Genomic DNA, 25,285 nt, shown 5'->3' on the forward strand with positions numbered 1-25,285 from the left:
CCACTGGGGGGCGTCATGAAGTTTTTAAACCAAGGTCTGGAAAAGTACAATTCTAATGTTTTAGAAAATAATTTTTAAACAGTTGACGAGTTAAGGTTTAATCAGAGGCCATTGAAATGTGTTTCGAAGGGGTGAGAGTGTTAACTGTTCCGCATTACATATGTAATTGCATTTTCGCAGTAGTTTGTTCTAGATGTTAATGTTCGAAATCTCAAAGTTTGGCAGCCTTTGTTAAAACAGATGTTAGATAATTCACTGTTTGTTTGGTTTTGGGCACAGTTTGTGTTTGTATTAGTTGTGATGGTGGTGGTGGGGGGGGGGGGGGGGTGTTTAGTGGTGTGAATGCCGTTCTGACTAATTCTGAACATTAACAAAAGGAGTAAATCTTGCCAGAAAGTAAAATTATTTCCTCACTCAGGGTTTTGTATAAAAAAAGTTTATTCATTCAGCCGCTGGTTTAGTCGATTTATCAATCGCGCAATAAGTATTGTGGATTTTTCCATGCAATAATGGAAGAGACGAGTAAAATCTGAACTTATGAACGAAGTGAGTTTGACATATGGTGAGAAGCGTAAAGCGGGTGGAAATATCCTTCACTCAGTATCCTAACCATTCAGTTAATTTAATAGCGATGTGCTGGATCTTGGTAGTAAGGGCTATATACATTCTTGGCATGGTTTGTAGTTTTCAGGCATCATAGCTGGCACATTTCCCATTGAATGTTTTGCTGTTCTAGTATTGTTTTTTTAAAAGGAAAGGTGCCCCAAAGAGTTAAGATCAGAAGGTTAAAACGTGACGTATTTAATAGAGATCAGCTGTTTAGAAAGGTTTGGCATGTTTACTATGGTGGAATTGTTCAGCGGGAAATGGCTAGATGCTGAAGAATTTAGATTCAGACCATGTTATTGGAAAGTGGCTCTTGGGAGCAAAGAGGTGCCGAGCACAAATTTACGATGTCACATTAAAAGCGAGGCGGGAATGGAGAGCTCTGAGTGGACCCCTCTGCTTTCAAAACAAAAGATTAACGATGCCCTTATTTCCTGTGGAAAGGTGCTGGAATTTACATTTTACAATGCATACACAATCTTTGGTTAGTTTATCAATCAATACAGCGCCACAACCCACTTTTGGATCAAAAAGCAGCACGTTACAATGAAAATGTGCTAGAATTCTAGGAATTTGTCCCAGGCACCTCTCAGATGTGAGGAAAAGCGTTTGCAGAACCAAAGAATGACCTACCAAAAGAATGATCCAAGAGATGGGTTTCAAGGAAGAAAGCTAGCTGTAAAGAGAGATGGGTTTCGGGAGAGAACTAATTGCATGCTGTCAACATTGGGGTGCAAAGGAATAATGCAGGGGGGAGAAGAGCATTAGCGAGTTTTGAGAACATTTGTAGCTCAGGTTGTATGTTTGCTCACTGAGCTGGAAGGTCAGTTTCAGACGGTTTGTCTTTTTCTCGGGGGGGGGGGGGGGGGTTGTAAATGTGATCCAAGTCAATGTGTTTGTTGATAGAGTTCCGAATTCTAGGAATTCTCTGTGTCTCTCTGTTTGGCTTGTCCTAGGATGGATTTGTTGTCCCAGTTGAAGTGGTGTCTTTCCTCATCCGTATGTTAGGATACTAGTGAGAGTGGTTCATGTATCCTGGTGGCTGGTTTTCTGCCTGTTTGTCCAATGTAGTGTTTGGATCTCATTTACCACCCCCTAAGAAAAAGAACAGGAAATTACTTCACCATAGGAAATGATGTCACCACAGGAAATGACATCAAAACCCCAAGGAAACTCAAACATATAATTAGCAAGCGGGCTACAACAGCAGTGCTTCATTTGGAGGCTCACTGAAGATGTAACCTAGTGTAGTGACAAAATGTCTGAAAATGAATCTTGCAAGTCCAGAGAAAAAGCATTGTTACAGAAATGAAGAGCTTTCAGGGTAGCAATTTGTAAATGATTGAGACAAGCTAAGATGATCAGGAGCCAATATAACTCTGACTATGGGAGTGATGGTTGAATTGGGTTTGGCAACAAGTTTTGGATAACATTTAGCACAGACCTATAATTTAAGCAGGAGTTTAAACTTGTGACGGGCAAGATTATCCAAGCTGTTATTCATCTTAACCCCTTTGCTATGTTTTCTTACACTGAGAGTTGATTTAATTTTTTTTTAAAAAGGCACTATTATATAGCTAATAGATATTATTAATGCAGGTTTTTAAAAATTATGTAATTGTGAGTGGGGCCAGCATTTATTGCACATCCCTCGCTGTCTTGGAGAACATGGTGGTGAGATGCCAAACAAAAACACAGGTTGTTGGAGAAACTTAGCATGTCTCACAGCATCTGTAAGGAAAAATCCTCGAACTCTGAAGAAAGGTCACTGGAGTCAAAATGTTAGCTCTGCTTTCTGTCCATGGATTGCTGCCAAATCTGCTCAGTGGTTAGTACTGCTGTCTCACAGCTCCAGGGAACCTGTGTGGCATTCTCCCTGTGTCTTCCACAGTCCAAGGATGTGCAAGTTAGATGGATTGACCATGTTAAATTGTCCATAGTGTCCAGGGATGTGTAGGCTTGATGGATTAGCTATGGGGAATGCAGGATTATAAGGATAGGATAGGGGATGAGCCTACTTTTCAGAGGGTTGGTGTGGACTCAATGGGCCAAATGGCCTGCTTCCACATTGTGCGGATTGTGTGATTCCCCAACAATTTCTGTTTTGTTTCAGATCTTCAGCCTCTGTAGTTTGACAATTAACAATGGTTAAATGGTTGCCATTGGACTAGTTTTATTTTTAAAATCCAGATTTGTTTTTGAATTTAGATCTCAACATCTACCATGGTAGGATCTGAATTTTCCCCCAGAACATTTGCCTGGATTCTGAATTACTAATTTAGTTGTGTTACTAGAACATCACTGCCTTTACTCAGGTAGTTTAGAGTAGCGGTGGGCAGCCTATCTGCTTAATTTTTTCAATTTGTTCATGAGATGAGGATTTTGCTGACTAGGCTACCATTTATTGCACATCACTGGTTGCCCAATGGAAGGTGGTCAGCCACCTTCTTGAATTGTTGCAGTCCTTAAGGTGTAGGACCACCTGCGATTCTATTAGGAAAGAGGTTCCAGGATCTTGATCGAATAACAGTGAGGGATATAGTTTCAAGTCAGGAGAGTGTGTGGCCTGGAGGGGAATTTCCAGCTGGTGGTGATGTTCCCATCCATCTGCTGCCTTTGTCCTTCGTGGTTGTTAGAGGTTTCCAGTTTGGAGGGAGATGTTGGAATGAAAACAGAGATTTTTGTGTATATACTTTAGACCAATTGGATTATCGTACTGGTTAATTTTATTCTGCTAAAATTCGATGGCAGATGTTGTTAAAGGTGGATGGGACCATTTTAGAATAGTACAGGTTGTTCTGCTATAATGCGTGATTCATCAGTGCGAGCTGGCTATAAGATCAAAGAAAATTACAGCACAGGAACTGGCCCTTCGGCCCTCCAATCCTGCACCTATCCAGATACTTGATCTAAGCCTGTTGCCTATTTTCTAAGGCTCTGTATCCCTCTGCTCCCTGCCTATTGTGTATCTGTCTAGATATACCTTAAATGATGTTATCGTGCCCATCTCTACCATGTCTGCTGGCAACGTGTTCCAGGCACCTACCACCCTCTGTGTAAAGAACTTTCCACGCATATCTCCCTTAAACCTTTTCCCCCTCACCATGAACTTGTGCCCCCTGTTAATTGAGTCCTCAACTCCTATCCACCCTGTCAGTACTTCTCATGATTTTGTAGACCTCAATCAGGTACCCCCTCAACCAATGTCTTTCTAATGATAATAATCCCAATCTCTTCATAGCTAACGCCTTCTATTCCAGGCAACATCCAAGTGAACCTCTTTTGCACCCTCAAATTCAAGCCCTTACGATCACCCCCTCCATCCCCAGTGTATATTTGTTCTCTCAGTTTTGGAGGAAGTCCTTGTGTGGCTTAAATAGAAATCAATTATAAACACAATAACTACTGGAAAGGTGTTGTGAAACTTGAAAGGGTTCAGAAAAGATTTACAAGGATGTTGCCAGGATTGGAGGATTTGCGTTATAGAGAGAGGCTGAACAGGCAGGGGCTGTTTTCCCTGGAGCGTCAGAGGCTGAGGGGTGACCTTATAGATGTTTATGAAATTATGAGGGGAATGGTTAGGGTAAATAGACAAAGTCTTTTCCCTGGGATGGGGGAGTCCAGAACTAGAGGGCATAGGTTTAGGTTGAGAGGGGAAAGATATAAAAGAGACCTAAGGGCCAACTTTTTCACACAGAGGATGGTACGTGTGTGGAATGAACTGCCAGAGGAAGTAGTGGAGGCTGGTACAATTGCAACATTTAAGAGGCATTTGGATGGGTATATGAATAGGAAAGGTTTGGAGGGATATGGCCCGGTGCTGGCGGGTGGGACTAGATTGAGTTGTGATATCTGGTCGGCATGGACAGGTTGGACCGAAGGGTCTGTTTCACTGCTGTACATCTCTATGACTCTATGACAATAATGTGATTGAATTATGGACACTGTTTGGTTAAAATAAATTTTCTACTGAATGAGTATAGTGATTTTCTATAGAGATCTTCTATTGCATGACTTTATATAGTGTGAGGTTGCAAAGGAACACAAGCGTCGCATTAAAGCAGAACTACCTGTATAATGGTTGGCACAGACATGGTATGCTGAAGGGCCTGTTCCTTTGTTGTACGGTTCTATGTTCTAACAGACCGTTTTGTTTATTTGACATTCGATGCTGATTCCGCAGAAGTTTCGTTCAAGAAAAATATGACTCCTTATCTTTCATACCCAAATGTAAATCTACATTGACGCCTATTTCCCACTGAAAGTTTGTTAATATCCTCTTATTTAGAAAAAAATGCAAAACACTCAGTTGAAAGGTTCTGATTTTGTTAGCTGGACAGCTCCTCTTCCTTGCTCCCAACCACAAAATATTTTAAGACCATAAGACCATAAGACATAGGAGTGGAAGTAAGGCCATTCGGCCCATCGAGTCCACTCCGCCATTCAATCATGGCTGATACGCATTTCAGCTCCACTTACCAGCGTTCTCCCCGTAGCCCTTAATTCCTCTAGACAACAAGAACCTATCAATCTCGGCCTTGAAGACATTTAGCGTCCCGGCTTCCACTGCACTCCGTGGCAATGAATTCCACAGGCCCACCACTCTCTGGCTGAAGAAATGTCTCCGCATTTCTGTTCTGAAATGACCCCCTCTAATTCTAAGGCTGTGTCCACGGGTCCTAGTCTCCTCGCCTAACAGAAACAATTTTCTAGCATCCACCTTTTCCAAGCCATGTATTATTTTGTACGTCTCTATTAAGTCTCCCCTTAATCTTCTAAACTCCAACGAATACAATCCCAGTATCCTCAGCCGTTCCTCATATGTTAGACCTGTCATTCCAGGGATCATCCGTGTGAATCTCCGCTGGACACGTTCCAGTGCCAGTATGTCCTTCCTGAGGTGTGGGGACCAAAACTGGACACAGTACTCCAAATGGGGCCTAACCAGAGCTTTATAAAGTCTTAGTAGTACATCCATTTGGTGGACCCATGGAGTTACAGGGTATAACTTATAACAATAAAACATTGAACTAACTCCAATACAAAAACAAAATACTGTAAATGCTAGAAATCTGAAATAGGTTCAGAAAATGCTGAAGATGAGAAACTTGCTGTTGTATCTTCTTTCTCTCATCTGTCCAAGGCCACAGATATTCATTCTTATTGAAACAGTGATTTACATGCACTTCTTTCAGTTTAATTTCGTATTCACAATGTAATCAGTTTTGCATTGGGGATTGGCAATTGCAGCTTAGTGGAACCCTTCATTCTGTTTGCAAATATGCCCCTTAATTTCAAATGGCTTGCCATTGTAGTTGTCCATCATGTTCTCATGCTAACATCTCTACCCTTAGCCTACAGAAACTTGCTGAACATCATCTCATCTTTTGATTAGACACTTCACAATCTTCTAGTCTAATCATTGACTTCAATTTCAGACTGTAATCTCTGACCCTTTTTCTTTGCATGTTTCAATATTAATCCTGTGTTGCTATCAGATGGCAACTGTTCATCATTCTCACCTTCACACCTCTGGAAATTAGTCTTCGAGAGGTTAAGACTCGCGCAGGTTGGAGCTAAACATGAAGCTGTTCTATTTTAAGTAGCAATCTCAGGAAGAAATAATGAAAGTTATTCACAAACCAGAATTCCTAGAAGAGCTAAGAAGTGGTTTTTGATGTCACTCATCAAAAAAACATTGTGTTGTTGGAGGTAAATTATAGGTGTTAGCACCATCTGAAGAATAATGAGTTTGCGTGCCTCTCTTTAATACCAAATCGAGCTGAGGCTACACATTATCTGGGGTTCCTTTGTGTGGCTTTGCATAGAATGTCGATACAATGCAAGAGTTTTGTATTATTTTTGCTGATGGAACATTTCTAGAGCCCCATTTTAATTTCTAGAGGTTACTTCTAAAGAAATCAAGAATATAGTTTAAAATAAAATTCGGATTTTTCTTCGACGCCTCCCTCTGCATAATGAAGGGATTCTGCTTTCTCCATCATCCACACCAATTATTCTCTTTCCCCTGACACCTTCACACGTAAGCACAAGCACACACTGATTCAGTACTTCAGTCCCACTGTTTTGGAGTCCCAGCTACTTCTTTCAATCAAAACAGCAACTCACACACTTTAATATTCCCAATTTAATGTGCAGTATTTCATGTCCATGTCAACCTTCTGTCTATAATGGCCCAACCATCAGGCTCCTGTGCCACTGAGAGGTAATGCAGTTTGCTAATTTCTTACGATACTTTACTCGGTTTATGGATTTCCATCTTCTAGGTGGGCAGTGGGATTAAGAAAATTTCTGAGGTCAGTGTGTTTACCTCTGGAGAAAATGCTTTCTCACAATGTTTATTTACTGAAGATAAAAGTGCAGACAGTTTCTGCTAGCGATATTTTAAAGTTTGGAGATAATTTCAACTTATAATTGACAATAATTGACACTTTTTTTTGTAAAAACATCTTTCATGTGTGAATTTGTTAAAAAGCTTTGTATCATACAGAGCATATAAAGAGTTAATGGGCATGAAAAATGCCATAATTTAGCATGGAGAATACATCAGACTGTGGAACGAGATGGGACATAGCTTGGCATGGAGGCAAGGAGGTACATTAACAAACTTTCAGTGGCACGTGTGGGTGAGGATGTGTGGCTTGGCATTGGGAAAATGAATGGCACAGGGAGTGGACAATTAGGTGAAGGTCATAGGTGCCACAGATAAAGGTAATGAGGGAGCATGGGGGATTCTCGTGACAAGTGGAGTCAACAGGAGTCAAGCCTGCTCAAAGAGTTAAGACAAAGCCATGGGCTGTCAGTGCTGAGGCTGGCTGCTTAGAAGGCTATCTCGGTGCTTTGGGACAATGTCCCAGTTGTAAGAAAATGCTCACCACTTATACCTCCCCCATGCTCCCTCATTACCTTTGTCTGTGGTGTGTATTTTCAACTTTTCATCTTTCCCTGCTGTTATTTGTTAAATGCTGTTCATCTGTAATATTTTGAGGAAACATCAATTATGTTGTTCATTCTTGAAGGTTGGCCTGAATGGCTGAACATCTCCAGTGGCTTCTGTTTTTGTTTCAGAAGTATTTTGGTTAAGCCAGCCTGAGTTTGTGTGTGAAAAGTGCACACGCAGCTGTCTTTCAGTTAACTATAATGACTTAAATTTTACTATTGATGTGTAGTATAACTGCAGCCTTCATTGTCGAGGAATTTGCTTTCTATTCTGTTGTACCATAGAATAAATTTGAATTCTGCTTGGACAGGCAAGATTTGCATTTGATACGCTGGCGTTATTGTGTTTTCAGCAAAGCATAATTCTAGCTCTGTGAAATCTTTTACATGGTAGATTTTTTTCCCCATTATGATTCAAGTAAAATGTTAGTGGATGGTCTTCTTTAGAAGATACATCACTTCAACAGGTATCTCAACGTTTTAAATTCAATCAGTATTATCATTCAATTATAAATTCACCCACTGAATCTGCAATTGAAATAAAGTTTCCTGCATTTATAATTATATCCTCCTTTCAGTTGCAGCTCCACATAATGTATGCATATATATCCCTCATAATAATGGAATTGGTGATCCTAGAGATAGCTATAATTCAATATAATCCTGTAATTGAAGTAATTTTATAGATAGCTATCTCTTGAAAAGCATGAGTTCATTTTTAAGAACTGTAAGAAATGACCCTAACAATTTCAGTGTTATTGAATAAACCATGAGTGAGGTAACAAACTGCACATCTGTTAGCATGAACTATTGTCACTTGGAAATAGCTTCTGCACTGTAAGCGCAAGGATTGAAATGACCCCAACATTTAATTATTTACAAAAAAAAAGCTGATGTACAATTCTGAAGATGTCTGGCAGTTAAATGACTAGGTAGGAATTTGTCACACGCACTGGTGAATCACTGACTCAAATTAATTTGAATCTTTTTTTTGTCGCAGATGTTTAAAATTGTGTCACAGTAACTGGATTTCTATTTTTGCATGGGAAATTGCTATATGATTATTACTATTACCAGTGCTGAAACTGCCATGTAGCTCGATTACACCATTAATCCTGGGCACATTCTGACAAAGTACTTTTGTTTGGGATTTGAGAATTTATTTTTACTTCACTCATGATATCATTGCCCTTGAGATAAGGGGTCATTTGTTGGCAGAGAGGGTATCAGAAGAGTAATAGATTCTTAATTTAGTACCGCGCAAAGGGTTGATTGAAAAATGACAAATGAAACATGGCTCTTAAGATTACAGGGTCTGGATTCTGGCTCTAACTTTGGTTGTAACCCTACTCTCAGACGACAGTGAATGTTAAATTAGTTCCTGTTTTCATATTTCCCTGAATTCCAGTTTACTCTGCTCATTATAAAGAGAAAGGCAATTGCTGCCAAGTCATGTAAATAATTGTTTCTTAATCACACGATTTCTGTCAGGTGGAAGTGAATTTAAAAGATTTAAAGAAAACATTATCATTATTGTACTTACTTTCCCATGAGGTTGACATACTGGAATTCTATTGAACCTCCTATCTTCAATTTACATGAGACACAGGCAAGTGAGTTTTCTATTTTGTTTCAAATAACCCTTTGGAGTATTTGTGAACTCAAAGGCAGTGGGCCACTTGGCTTTTTTTTTGTTGTATTAACTCATCATCTAAGCTCACAAAATAAATAATTGAAAGTAATGTTTCAGATCCAGTACAGTGGATGCATTTGGTGAATTGTATCGAGGAACTGAGCACAGTCTGATAGGCTCAGGTTTTGCCAAATAGCTGCAGAGGAAACATGTGAGTTCAATGATTATTTCAAGAATGGTAAGTGTGATGGGACAATAGATTGATTGAATTAGGAGGTGATATAGTGTCCACCTAATTTAATCTTGGTTTTGGCTGAAATTGCAAACTCCTGAAATTTTGTTTTTTTAAAAAAGTAGAAGTCAATCACGGCTGTTTTGGCTCATTGTTACTGAGTTACTTCCTCCTGTGTGCCCTAGTTTCCCTCTACCCTTCCCTTTATTAAAAAATAAAGCAACACTTTAAATATGTTACCTGTTTGTCTACCCTGACTCATAACAGAGATTTGTTATGGAATAGGATGCAAAGTCAGGAACTGAGAGCTCAGGCAATGTGTTGTGAAATTGAATTCAGTGAAGCTGACAAAAGAAATACTTGAATTTATATAGCATTTTCACAATCTTAGGCTGTCCCGATGTTGTTTACAGTCAATCAAGTACTGTCAGATACAGCCACCATTGTGTATAAGAACCAGAGCAGTAATTTTACATACTATAAGATGCCATAAACAGCAATGAGGTAATGACCAAATGATCTGAGTGATGTTTATTGAGAGATACCTATTGATCAGGACTCAATGGAGAGAATTCCTTCTAAGTTGTAGGTTAGTATCAGAAAAAACAAGTAGTCTTGATGATGCCTACTGGTTGTAAACGTTTAACTGATTAACTGGCTGTACATGATGAAAATAAATGAACAATGTATACTGTGCTAATTTCAGTTTCAATTTTTTATCAGTTATCACATTGCTTATATCACATTATGTCAACATTAGTTAACTTCAGGCTAGATGGTTTTTGTTGGAAAAGGATTTGCACAATTTATTTTGAGCTGTGCAAAACTTGAGTACTTTACAAATCATGCAAAGAAGACAGTCTTGGTCAGAGGAGTTGACAGATAAATAAATGACTCTAGTGATGGTGATTGCCATTGAATGGTCCTGTGCTCAAAAGTGGCTTTCAAATAGGTAGCTTGTTTACATTTTCAGAGCTGTCTAAGTGTTGTACTTATCGTGTTCCCACACTGTCCACATCTGTACCACATTGTCAGGCAATAATGTTGTAAACAAGCACTTTTAGATGATGTATAATTTAATTATTATGTTTATGCTGGTAATTGTGCAGTACAGCGATGTTGCATGAGTGATTGACGTGTTACTGTCATTCATTTTTGGGTGAGGGACTGCAAATTAGCAGTCCAGCATAAAAATAAAATATCTGTATTCAGAATATGTTACTCCAGCAAGCCCTCTTGTTTAGCCACTATATTTCTCTGACTGCCAAAGAATCTCAAATTATTGGGAAGATTGTAATATAAGGATGAAAATTTACAATGTTCATAATTTTATTGTAGTGTTAAGCTTTGGAATTTCCTGTTTGTGAAGTGGAAAGATATGATTTTCTTTTCACCATACTGACCAATAAGATTTCTTGCACACTGCTATTCTTCTTATATACCAATAGAAAAATAACGTAAAGAGAAACAAAGTGGCTGAAGAAAGCACACAGTCCCATCAGAACTGGCAACTAAGAACAGTTGCAGCCTCCAAGAATATTGAGTGAAATCTGACCAGTAGTTTACAAGAAAAAGTTTTATACTTCAATAAAAAATTATAATAGAAGGCAACATGGATGGTATATGTGAAAAGGCACCTTTGCATAAGAAAGTACCTCCAAAATCAGTAAAAAGAGCCTATTACAGATTTATATTAATGGCAACTAGACTGCAATGTCAACAGTTATATCCTGAGGAATAGGCATTAAATCGTTAATCAATGACACCAGGTGTTAATTTGTCTCTGTTACACAATAGTGATAATGTACTTTGAATTAATATTGCTTAGATATTTTGTATGCCTATATATGTAATCTGGTGTGTGCTGATGAGAGAAAACAATCTCCAGAATTTAATTTGCAATGGTGCAAGGGAATGTTTTGCAAACAGTTTGAAATGAGGGCAGTTTAATGGGTGCCAAAAGTTAACAAATTTCCAGTGAGGTCGGTCATATTTAAAAATTGTTTCAAGTAAAATCTTTAAACAAAAATGACAAAAAATCATAGATTGATTAATAGGTTGATTATGCATAAATATGTTTATTTTAAAAAAGGCATTGGTGGGATGAGGCAACAATAACAGAAGTGCTCTCACGTGTTGATGTACCAAGTGTGACTTGCACCATTGGACACTATATCATCTGCTGCAACCTTCCTTGTATACTACAAAACATTGTGCATTGCTGTGTCTGTACTTTTGAGAAATGCACAATTCTTGGTTTCACTTTAAAATTCAAGGGGAAATAATTGCAGATGCTAGTCTTCTTTTGCATGTCTGCTAATCGAGGTTTGAATTACATGGCAGGTTGGTGAAATGAAAACTCTAAAATTTGGAATAAAGAACTGGCCTAGTGACATCAATGTAACCGCTGTCAATTGCGGTGAAAATCTATTTAATTCACAAATGTTGCTTCAGGAAGGAAATCTACCATCGTCACACCACAGCCATATAGTTGATTCTTAAATGGTCTCTGGGCAATTAAGAATGGGCATTAAATGCTCACGTAGCTGGTGATGTCCCCATTCTGAGAAAGAATACAAAAGCTTTGTCTTTATCGATTCCATTGTCTAAACATCTGCTCCAAATATAATTATAGAAGACATTTTGGTCATCACAGAGTACCAAAAGCAGCAGTATATGAGGCCCGGAGGGCTTCATATTTCCACGTAACACCAGGTTTATTCATCTTTAGCTTGGTGTTATAAATCTATCTACAGTCAATGGAAAATGCTGAAAATCAGTTGGGCTCCTTGCACCTGACTTTAATGAACCATGTTAAGGGCACTGTTGGTTATTCGTCTTGGCATTCAGAGCAACGTGGACGTCGGTAACTGATAGCACTGCAATATTTGTAATACTCAGAGTTCAGCTGGATTCTAAGTGTTGCAGTAAGCATCAAGCTGTCAAGAAATTTTTTGTTGCTGTCTTAGCTCTGGTCTTAAGCTTTTTAACAGTTCTAGTATCTTGTATTTGTTTTATTTCTTTGACTTGAAGGTACTAGGAAATGTAGCAATAGCCGCTTGCAATAAAGCCTGATTCTATTCTCGGTGCTGAATTAAATGTGCAGTCACTGGAGTGTTTATTATTAAAAACCACGCTACAGTTCTGCAATCCATGTGACATTGTAATAACGTGTAGTCAAAGAAAATACACTCATTTTTATTTTATTTTCTTGCTTTCAGTTCTGTGGTTTGCTCATACCACCCCAGTGCTGTGCACCACAATGTCAGCTGTTTAAAAAATTGGCCCACAGAAGCTCCAGCTAATAAATTCTATAATCTGCTTACAAAGCACAATTTCTGTAAGGGCTCAGAAAAATGTGAATTATTTGTCAGCTCGAACAATACAGATTATGTATTTTTAAAAAAAACATTATAGCAGCTGATACTAGATTAAGTACTATATTTCTGTGAGACATTTCAGAAAGACTAACGTTGCTTTCATGGATCAAATTAAAAATAGATGCAATGACCCTCTGCTAATTAAAATGATTGGATTGTGAACTTCGAACCCCAAATGCATGCATCAACCACAGATAAGATTCCTCAATGTTGAAAAACTGACGAATGCTAAATGATGAAATTATTTTCTGCGTTCATTCCATGATAAAAAGAAATGCTGGCCACTAGTCTGTTTTTTTAAACTGTCAGAAAACGTTATTGTTTTTGTGGTGCGCCTTAAAGATTTTGAAACGTTCCATCAAATTTTCACTCAGCAGTCTATAAATCTATTGGGGACCATCAAACGTGTCCCAGACACTGCAGCACCCCTAGATCAAACTGGAGTATTGCAAAGTGAAACAAAACAGTGATATCCAGAACTATAGATTCCAATAGACACAGCTAGTAAAAAAAAAAGTGAAAGACCAAAAAGATGATTTTAGCTCATAACATTTCTTTCAGTCAAGTGGAAAATGTACAGTACCTTACATGATCGCAGTATTATTTCACTGTCTGATTTACTTAATCATTTGTGTTAACTCTTGGAGAAACAGCAGAGAGAGGTCATCTTGAGCAGGAGTTTGAACCTGACACAGAAGTGGAAATGGTGATGGGCAAACATGTTGGTTCCTCTCCAATGTCATGGCTCACCTGCACTAATTTCCTGCAGGACACATCAGTTGAGGAATAGCTATCTGCCTGCAGTGGCAGGGTTGCTTAAGTCTTTGAAAAGGTCAGTTGGAATTTTCAAGGATGCCTGCAGGTTCCCTGTGTCATTGAAAGAATGGCCAATGTCTGGAGATTGTCTCCTGCCAGCAGACTGGCGTCCAGTGATCTGGAGCAGAAGTTCAGGATAAAATGCTGAGAGAGCTATTTGAGGCACTCCTGTAGCTGTCAGACCTACCTGACTGCATCATGCTACCCTGAGGAATTTCTTGCCTACATTGGACAGTTTTAATTTCAGTTATACTGTGGAAGCGTTACAAGATGGGGGTGTCCTATCTTGTACTTGGTTGCAGCAGCACACTGCAGCTATTTCCATGCCAGAAGAACATATTTTGGCCCTCTAGTTTTGAAAGCTATTTCCTGAGATAAGCAGTTCCCCTGGCCACTGACAAAGGTAAATGTTGGATTAGTGCTCCCAAAATGGAGTGGAGCAGGATCCATGTTTGATCCTGGCATCAGGGTTTGTACGCAGAAGAAAAATCCTCCCTCATTCTATTTCAAGTTTTGATTTTGGTCCAGGTTCTGCGATGACTTCTGGGGGCCACCAAAAGCAATGATTTGTCTAACTCTCACTGAGTATGTCCCCATATCCACTTGGTTTATGACCAGTGAAGCAAGAAACCTGTGGTCTGCATGGATTTGTCAAGCCTCATTAAATAGAAAATAGTTATGTCCCTCAGTTATACTTGTCTTGCCTGCCAAAGCTATCATAGAACAAAGAACAGTACAGGCCCTTCGGCCCTTGATGCTGTGCCAACCTTTTATTCTACTGTAAGATCAAACCGTACCCTTCATTTTAATACAAATTATATTTTATTGTGCTGTACTGTTCCAGAACACAGTCAAGTTGTGCCTTTTGTGACAAGTGCGTGGCAAGGAAAGGCTGTGACGTTTGCACATTTGTATTTATTTTAAGGAGTGTGAAATGTTTTCATCCTCTGGAGCTGAGCATACAACCTGGTAACCTTCTCCTGAGAGTCTGTGTCTTGACAACAGACTTATGGACGTAAATGGAAGAGGCATCTTCCTGGTTTTATCTCTGCTTCCCCATACTCATGTGATTGTGATGAGAAGCATTGCTAACAATAGTAATTCAATGGAACAGGAAGACTGAACCTGCCATGGATTCCCTGATTGGTGTTGTGCAGTATGCTGGTAACCTAATCTGCTCTTGTGGTTTTCTTAGAAATGTAGTGTCCAAATTTAGTCAAAATCATGGTCCCTAGAATTAAATTTCTGTGGCATAGATCTAAAAATTCTATCATGAGTCTATCTAGGTTTGAGAGACACTGCAATATTTAGAATTACTTTAGCTTGTATTACAGTTAACCTTTTTCCCTATAATAATTGAACATTTTTAAATGTTTGAAAATAGTTCACTGTACTGACCCCAATGCGTTGTTTTGATGGTTAGAGTAACATCATATACACATTTAGCCAGCTGAAACAGTTTTACATAAACTGCACTAAGATTAAGTGCCATCTAGCTAAACAACTATTTGTGTGTCAGTATATATAGCAATACATCTTTGAAGGCTGTGAGCAGAGCAGCAGTGTTTAGAATACAATTCATATTGGGATTCTTGTGGTGCAGTGATAGTGTCTTTACTTCAAAGCCAGAAAGCTCAGTTCAAGTCTCATCTGAATAGTTTTATATCAACCTATCAATAATTCAAACTGTTTCCATTTTCAAATTGGAATAAAATTATGAATTTCATATCTCAGTATACTTACATGGATTACTAACAGAAAGTGCAGACTGCAGATGCTGGAGATCACGGTGCTGGAAAGCACAGCAGGTCAGGCAGCATTCAAGGTGCAAGAAAATTGACGTTTTGGGCTAAAGCCATTCTTCAGCAATGAGGCTCGTGGACCGGGGGGTGTGGGGGTAGAGAAATAAATGGGAGGGAAGTGCTGCCACCACCCTCGTGACCTGTCTATCTGTCCATTTTCCTTCCCACCGATCCATTCCATCTTCATCTCCAAGCTACCACCATCTCCCCCATCTTCATCTACCTATTGCACGCTCAGCTACCTTCCTCCCATTTATCTCTCTACCACAATGGCCCATAAGTCTCATTCCTGATGAAGAGCTTAAACCTGAAATGTTGATTCTCCTGCTCCTCGGATGCTGCTTGACCTACTGTGCTTTTCCAGCACCAGACTCTCGACTTCAATGGATTACTGACTAGGCAGCTGTTATTGACAAGTACAATAACTAACCAGGGGTTGCATTTTATAATTCGTAGATTAACTCTCAAATATATTAACAAAACCAGGAAATGCACTGTTAGATTTTCTCATTTAAAATTGAAATAATGCTGTATTCACCATGTTTAAAAATTAGATAAATACATAGTGCTGAATCTTATTAGAAATTAGTTAAGTGTCAATTTCAGCGAGTTTCATGGAAGATTTCTCAGTGAGAATTTCCTGACCCCATCTTCTCAAACTTGCTTCATTACCTGTGCACCATCCACCTATGGTGCTCCACCTGTTGTACACTCCCACTGGCTAAACACCAAATGCTTGCCCCGAAGAGACTTCCTAGTTAGAGCCCTGCTATGCACTCAGTCAAAGACTGGCAGTCCACACCTAGCCTGGACTGTTCCTATCAATGGGGGTTGGGGTATGGGGGTTGAGAAGGGGATGAAGTGTAATGGAGAATGTTAGAAATGGGAGCAGAATAGACCTATTGTCCATTGTCAAGTTTGCTTCACTATATAAAATGGCTGATCTTTTTGACTTTCCTGCCTGCTGTCATACCTTTTGATTCCGTGAGAGGGCAATAACCTGTCAATCTCCACTTTAAATGTATTCAATGGTGGGGAATCCAGAACCTCCTCAGATGGAGACTTCCAGCGATCATCAGTCAATTATCCTCTGACTACGCCCCATGCTGCAGGTATTTTAGTAAGGGGAAGCAATTGTAGCATTGTTGATTCAATCAAGCTCCTTCAGAATCCTGTCTGTTTCAATTAGATCACTTTTTTCATTCTTTTAAATGCAGAGAATATAGATCCAATCTACTCAGCTCTTGTCTTAGGTCAATCCTTTGATCCCAGGGTCTAATTTAATAAACTTTGGATGTCTGGCCTCCAGTGCAGGTATATCCTTCCTTAAATATGGACATCGCTGATGTATGGCCTTAGCAAAGCTCCCATTATTTATTTGTTTCATGCTCAGTCCACTAGTGCAACTACTGTTTGGGAGCCTATTAACTATTCTTGCCAGTACTTTGCTGGCCCTTGCTATTCCAAATGTCTACCCATACTGATTTTTCTGTCCTGATCTTCTGATACAAGATTGTTTCTCACTAATGTGCTCATGTCACCCTTTTACTATTAGGGATCCTCCTCCTTTTCCATTCTATCACCTCTTTCCAAAATTTGTGTCCTGGAACTTTTATTCCTCAACTTCTGCCACCTATCACTGTATATTTTTAATGAAGATTTGAGCTAAGCATTAATGTCTATTTTCACCATCAGAGCATCTACTTTATTTGTGGAGCTTTCAATTGTACTTGTTTACAACTCACTCTGTGGTGCACCATTATTGCTAAACTCACTGACCCTTCCTGACCCACTCTACTTGCTTTTTTGCCTACATTGTCACATGGTTCTATTGTATCAATTTTCCCCTTTTAGATTATTCCTAGTTCTACTTGTTTCATTGGTTTTTATCGAGTAAAAAAGGGTGGCGCTAGAAAAACACAACACTCGGATGCTGCCTGCCTTGCTAAGTTCTACTTCCTGAGGTTCTTACACACTTGATGCAACTGCAACACATCAACTTCTGTGAACAAGCAACCAAATTTATGAAGCACAGTATAATATAAGCTTTGGAGAAACTTTTAACATACCTCGCAGGGCGGATGGGGTCGTGGCAGAAGGTCTCTCCCTGATCAAATGAAACAGTCCTTCCTTTATACAAAATCTTTACATAACAGTTAGTAATGACCACAAGACAACCCCCAGTCATCCCTCACAGTCACATGTCACTCAAGATACAATGCAGTGACCGCCTCATCTCCAGCAACAATGTTATGCAAATCATCCTTTCATGGCCAGATCTGGTGTGAATTGCATTTTTTTTTGGAACAAGAGGGTGCAGTCAGAATTTCAATTGCAATGTTCCAACTGACTTATGGATAGGTGGTGATAATGTAAATCATCCCTGAATAGCAAGGAATGGGAATGTAAACCTCCCACATTCCACCTATAAGACAAAGACACACCACCTTACTCCCGGGGCATTCCAGTTCTTACAGGTCAGTAGATTAATTCTTTAATATCTCACGAGGAGCAAGAGAGTCATTTCAGGCATCAGCCCTTTATCAGGATCCTCAGATGCTGTCTGACCTGTGCTTTTCCAATGCCACCCTTTTTGACTCTGACTCTCCAGCATCTTCTGTCCTTGCTTTCTCCTTGTTTGGTTTGTATGTGAACCATAGCAATTGGATCTTCTCCACCCACCCACCCACCAGATTACTGATTTAGTTAGCCTGGGTATTGCACATTACACACTCTGCACTTGGAGTCAAAAGAACACTGAGCAGTTGCTGGAGAAAGGAACAATCATAGCTCCTCCTTTAAACTCTGCACCAATTCCTGACTGCATTCAGTCAGAAAGTTGTCAGAAATCCTTTTCTCAGATCCTTCTGTACTTGCCCACCAAAGCAAAAATGTACTGTTCCTTGTCAAAGCTCTTCACTTAATGTTTCCTTCCATCTTTACTTGGAAAGAACAAGAATGCTCATCAGTCTGAATTTGGAAGTGAAACTCAAATCTTTTAGATGGGAGTCCAACCCTTTCAGTATTATAGCTAGAGGGCTGGAAACTTGTCTGACTTCATTACAGCTGGTATTTGTGCATTTAGGAAAAAAAAAGCTTTTTGGGAAGGCTAGAGGTTTTAAATGGAAATTCGAAGTATTTGTTTCATATTGATCTGGCATAAGCTGCAAAGATGCCTTTTGTTAGTAAAGTGTAGGAGTGTTTTTTTATTTTCCTTCTGTTCTGCAGAGCAGCATCTTGGAAGCACAGGCTTTACGTCCAAACACCCAATATGCTAGGGTGATATGATGAAAACTATTCTGTTTTTTAACTTTTGAATAGAACAGATTTTAGAAGCCTGGGGAGCTGGTCGAACTTTTAATGAACCTTTTTCGTACTTGCCTTCCCAAGAATGAAGCACTTACCTCAGTCTCCACCACCCCCATCACACTTTCATGTTCTTTCCAAATGATATTGTTTCTTCCATTGCAAGCAGCCACAAAGACTGCTGTAATGAGGGATTATAAGTGTGTCATTCTGGAATCAGCAATATTTGGCAGAATTACATAAAGAACAAGGTACCGGTCAGATTTGCTTCAATTCCACATGCCTTAGAGGTACAATAAGTTTACACAGCCGTTCTGCCCATCTGTGATTTGCTTTGAACCATTTTCAATAACTTGAAATAATGTTTTGACAGTTTTAGCTGAACAAAACTCAGCAGGCCAGTTTGAAATGTGCTATATGCCAGGAAGCAATACGTGGTCCACCAGTAGTGCATGTCAGCACTTTATGTGGACAGCCCAAGCTTTAAAATACAAGCTGATAAACTTGCTTAAAAAAATGAATTTTATTCATGTAATGCGATGTGCGAACAAGCCATTCAATGTTTCATGTTTTATAGAATAGTTCATTAGGGTTTATTCAGCAATAACATTCCCTTAACAAAACGAAGATCGGAGAAGCAAAGAGGTTGAATATCCTGTGGGATTTCTTCTGAGAAGGAAGATGCACCCAGATTAGTTGATAGTTGATTGCATTCATAACACAGCAGACCAGAATGGGCCATGACCTACAGGAGAAGAAGAAATAAAAAAACCAGGATGTAAAATTGATCTGGTGTTCTGAGTTGTTTCATAAAACAGTTATTACTGTATGTTCAAGTATAGTGTGACAAAAAAATCCTCTTCTGTTGAAAAGCAAAAATGAAGGTTCAAGGTTTGTAATTAGGACATGTAATACCACGATTGAAAGGATAAATATGACTTTAAAAAAATCACTAAGTGGTCATTTTCTGATGCAGAATCATTATTTTCAGGAAGGAAGAATTGAAATAGGTGAGGTGTTCCACAACTGAGATCTTGGAAAGGAATACATTTGATCAGAGAATTTCAAATTGCATGCCAACATAATGAGCTTGTAAGGAGAAGGGAGTATTTGTAAAAAGATCTATTTACAATTCAGGAAGAATAAGAAAGAAAACCTTACAAAAACACTGACCATATTCACCCTGGCAAAAGACGCCTTGCAATTTGACATGTGGACTAGATCACCAAGGATAAACCACTGATGATGTTGGCTGGATTTGGAAAACCCAAATAAGAATGCACAGTAGGCAGTCTATCAGCCAATATCTTGAACGTGCTTCACGAAACAAAGCTATGCGGGTTGAAAAATGTTCCGTGTTGGAGTTGTATTGGCTAATATCTGAGTTCTGTGTTCCTAAATACACAAGAACAACAAATTCCCTGTATTTTTTTTCCATGCTAAATGCACATTCTTCTTATGGAGTAATATTTATTACATGTCTAATAAAAGGATTAAATTAAACTGATTTGACATACCCTTATGTTTGCATTTTTTTTTTCTGTTCAAGCCATTATCCTGGACTAATTGTGAAATGCATTTTTGAGGATTTATTGGACGCTCATGTGGCACACATTTTGCTAGAAGTTACAGCATAAATATCATGGATATACATTCACCTTTTAATTTTATGTTTTCTAGAAACATATATTGAATATATTCTCCTTATTCAATCATTCCAAGCAAAACTGTCATCAAGGCCACCCCTTCATGACTTAATCACATTATGGTAGACCAGTAAGTGATCTTACTGGATACTGGGAGAAAGTGAGGACTGTAGATGCTGAAGACAACTAGGAAAAAGTGATACCGGACTGGATACCGTGAAACTGGCTTAGCTTATGTATCACATTATTAGACAGATCCTATGCAGCTTCCACTTTGCGTAGGGAATACGATGAATGTAGACCCACAGTTGAAAATTAGAGATGCACTCACTTAAAGATGATAATTAGTAGAGTCATTGTGAACAGATCAAACTGGTTTTGTGAATGAGAAAGAAATCAGCTTTTGCACCAACAGTATGGGAGCCAAGAACTGATGGATTGGATTGAAAGTAGACAGCTCCATGTTGAAACTTGAAACAAGTCTTTGAGCAAATGGCCTGTTAGACATAATTTGAACCTGCTGCATGGGTGTGGGGATGGGTTAATCACTTTAGTTTTGGGCGCACTTTCCCAGGGGCTAAACCTGTTCTGTACCCACCCAAAAACATTACATCCTTTCTAATGTGTGATGTCCAGAATAAGGCAAAAATACCATATCTAGGGCTGAACTACTGTTTTGTGCAGGTTTAACAAAACTTGCTGAATATTTTCCTTGAATTCCTATGCCGCTGTCTATGTAGAGGCACACATGAAGTAACTTTCCCAGCCACCTTCCAAGTACCCCCAGATCTCTTTCCCGTCCTACATTCTCTTTAAAACGTGTCCTCCCCTTTTCAAAAATTCACTCATTCCCTCTTCAAGTCTATTTTTTTCTTCCTTATTTTTAGATTTCCAAATTTCATGTTTTCTGCAAAATGTATATTATGTCCTATATCCAAGTCCAAGTGATTGATCTGTATTAAAAACCATGGTGGTCCTTGTCCTGAACGTTGGAATCTTGAGTGTGAAAAACAACTTTATTATCTATCCCTCAGCCAATATTATACTCATACCCTGTTAACTTGTGGGCTTTAAATGTGTTCAAAAGCCACAAAGGTAGTATTTTGTCAAGTGCCTTTTTAAAGTCCATGTACATGTTATCAACTCATCAATCACGCTGCTATCTCCCCAACAAAACTCAATCAAATTAATCAAATATGATTTACCAAATCTATGCTGGCGCATTTCATTGATCCATTTTTATCCAAGTAGTTGTTTCCAGAAACTTCCCTGTGATTGCCAGGTTTATCCTTCTGCCCCTTTTAGGAATACATGTTAACATTTGAAAACCTAGAAATTATTTGTCACCTTCCATATATTTCTTGAGGATTGGAAGACTATAGCTCGGACATTTGCAATTTCTATCCTTCCTTCCTCTACAATCTAGGAAAGATGCTTGCAACTTGTCCATTTTTTGTTCGTACTATCAGGCAGCTATTCTTTATCTGTTATGTTTCAGTCCTTTTTGGAATATATTCACAGATATCACTACCTAGGCAAGCATTATTGCAAATCCTTAATCATCCTCAAGGTGAAAGACAGCTGCCTCTTGAACTGATGCAGTTGTTCAAGTATAGGGCACCCATTATGCTGGTAGGAAGAGAATTCTAGAACTTTGATCCAGTGACTGTGAGGAAACGGTGCACCAGAGACCTGGATTCAATTCCCACCTCGGGCAACTGTCCGTGTGTAGTTTTCACATTTTCCCCGTGTCTGCGTGGGTTTCTTCCGGGTGCTCCGGTTTCCTCCCACAGTCCAAAAATGTGCAGGTTAGGTGAATTGGCCATGCTAAATTGCCCGTAGTGTTAGGTGATTGGGTAAATGTAGGGGAATGGGTCTCGGAGGGTTGGTGTGGACTTGTTGGGCTGACTTGTTACAGTTTCCACACACTGTAAGTGATTCAAATCTAATTCCAAGTCAGGACATTGTGACTTGATGGAGAACTTACAGGTGGTAGTGTTATCATGCATCTGCTGCCTTTGTTGTTCTCGGTATTAAAGACCACAAGTTTGGAATGTATTTTTAAAGGATGTGGGTGAGATGCTGAAGCTCAGCTGATAAATGGTACACAGTATCACCACTGTGCATCAGTGGTGGAGGGAGTTAATTTTCGAGGTGATGATTCAGATGCCAATCAGGAAGACTGCTTTGTCCTGGATGATGTTGATCATCTTGTATTCTTGGAGTTTCACCTGTCCAGGCAAGTGGAGAGTTTTCCATCATCCTGCTGATTTATGCATTGTTGATGGTGAACAGGCATTGAAGGGACAGGTGAGTTATTTGCTGTAGAATTTCTACACTCTGAACTGTTCTTCTGGCCACAGGATTTGTGTGGTTTGTCCAGTTTAATTTCGGCTTGAAACTAACCCTCAGGATGTCGATTCTGGTGGATTCAATGATAATGATGACATTGGTCATCAAGGGGCAGTTCAGATTCTATCTTGTTGATGCTGATCATGGCTTGGCACTTGCCTGGTACGAATGTTACTTGCAACCTGCACAATGTCCACGTATTTGAGCACTGACTGCTCCTGTATCTGAGGAGTCAAGAATGTGCTGAACATTCTGTGATCATCAATGAACATCCCTCTTCTGAAGATCATTGATGAAGCAACTGAAGATGAAGTAGTACACTACCCTGAGGAACTCCTGCAGCGATGTAATGGGATTGGACTGACCTCCAACAACCTCAACCATCTTCCTTTGAGCGAGGAATGATTCCACCCAGCAGAGAGTTTACCTTAACTCTCAGTGATTCAAGTTTTACTAGATATTCTTGGTATTCAGGATATGCTTGCTGTCACTTTCCCCTTACCTTTTGGAGTTTAGCTCTTATACCTGTAATGAAATGCATTTGTGGAGCCCAAGCTAACTGTCAGTAAATGGATTATCTGCTGATAATCACTGCTTGATAGCACCTTCAAACGCTCTTTCCAATATTTTTATGAATGTTGAGAGTAGACTGACAGGATGGTAATTGGCAGGTTGCAATTGTGAGAAAGAGAGGACTGCAGATGCTGTAGATCAGAGTCGAGTGTGTGGTGCTGGAAAAGCACAGCAGATCAGTCAGCATCTGAGGAGCAGCAGAATCAATGTTTCGTACATAAGCCCTTCATCAGGAAATGCTGTTTTTGAGGACAGGACATACTGGGACAATTTTCCACATTGCTGGATAGATGCCAATGTTCTGACTATAGTGACTTAGGTAAGGGAATGACTAATTCTGTGGAGTGAGTCTTCACTACTGTTTCTGGAGTATTGTTAAAGCTGTTATCGTTGTAGCATCCAGTACCTTCAGCCATTTCTTGATATTGCATGGATTGAATCAAATTGACTGAACAAAATAAACCAAAACCAAGACTGAAGAAGGGTCACTGAACCTGAAATATTAATTTTGCTCTCTTTCCACAGATGCTGCCAGACCTGCTGTGTTTGTACAACAATTTCTGTTTTTGATTGCGATTGAAGATGTAGGTGACTCCAAAAATACCTCTTCCAGTCAATAGTTTAGTTGAGCACCATATCTGGACAGGATTGCAGAATTTTGATCAGATCATTGATTGACAAGGTGATCTAATCTTGTCTATTTCGAGTTGCTTCTGCAGTTTGGCATGCATCTAGCCCTGCGATGGCAGTCTTACCAGGTTGACACCTCGTGTTTAGGTATATTCGGTGTTACTTCTGGCATGCCCTGCTGCACTGTTGTGAAGTTTGTCTTCCTCCAGTTAATTAACAATCTGTAGCAAAGTTTCCAAAGGTAATGAGTCATTTAAACATATTTGCATTATGTTTACGTATCTAGGTTAAAAGACAAATAGTTCAAGTGAATTAGCTTACTAAATACAGAAATACTGCATTGAAGTTCAGCAGGGAATTGGTTCAGGGCTTGCTTTTCCAATTCTATGTTCCCATTGATTGCACACTTCTCTTGTGGCACATCTGCTGCCTCGGTGTTCAAGACAGCTGAATAGCTAATTCTATCTCGCAACACCAATTACAGTAGATGTACAAGATTTCTACTGATGACAGAGTACAACATCAAATACATTATTTTATATATTCTGTATTCTGTTTGCAGTTTTTTATAATTGTGACCTGTCACTTAACAGGCTAATTGTTGCAGAGGGAAATGTTTCCAGATTGGCAACTGGTTACAAATTTTTCTTTTTTCCCTTGAGGGCAAGATACGTTATAGAGTCAAAAGAAACCAAAGGGAAATTATTAGAGTGTACGCTTTTTTACTTTGTTTGGGCCTCATATTTCTATCATAGATACTGAGTTTTACAATGGCTTAATGCTTCTTCATTGCATGATCTGGACACTCCACCAAGTTACTCATCACATGCACTGTAATGTGCAAAGCCATTCAAACAATTGCATTTTTGGACACCTCTTTAATTTTGTACGGTGTTGTGATTTTAGACCTTGCAAGATTTTTCTCTGCAGTTGATTACATGGTGGTTTAGGGACTGAATTCTTAATAAATGGCGAGGAGGGGGCTGCAGGTGGGCGGGCTGAACCGTGACTGCATGACCATCTGCCATCTGGTCAGCTGTAATATGTCATTGTGCATCTTAAAAAGCAATGCCTCATGGGCCCATCCAGTCATGCTTGGCTAAATAGCACATTTACTTAATTGTAAAACAAGACCAGAGTTTGTATTTTTGTCTGAGTTTTTGGATTGGTTATAGTAAGCAAGTGCTTAGTATCATGGAATCCGTACAGTGTGGAAACAGGCCGTTCGGCCCAACAAGTCCACACCGATCCTCTGAAGAGTAACCCCATCCAGATGTTTTACCTTGACTAATGCATCTAACCTGTGCCTCTCTGAACACTGTGAGCAATTTAGCATGGCCAGTGCACCT

The 25,285-nt window shown here is 39.3% G+C and overlaps 1 protein-coding gene across 6 annotated transcripts in view; it reads left to right on the plus strand.

The window, feature by feature from the left end:
* The window catches only part of ttc28 (tetratricopeptide repeat domain 28), a 760,569-nt gene that overhangs the window by 234,946 nt on the left and 500,338 nt on the right, over positions 1 to 25,285 (plus strand). The gene's annotated exons all lie outside the window — the stretch shown is intronic.

This window comes from Chiloscyllium punctatum, chromosome 17 (genome assembly GCF_047496795.1).
Source record: "Chiloscyllium punctatum isolate Juve2018m chromosome 17, sChiPun1.3, whole genome shotgun sequence".
NCBI lineage: Eukaryota > Metazoa > Chordata > Chondrichthyes > Orectolobiformes > Hemiscylliidae > Chiloscyllium > Chiloscyllium punctatum.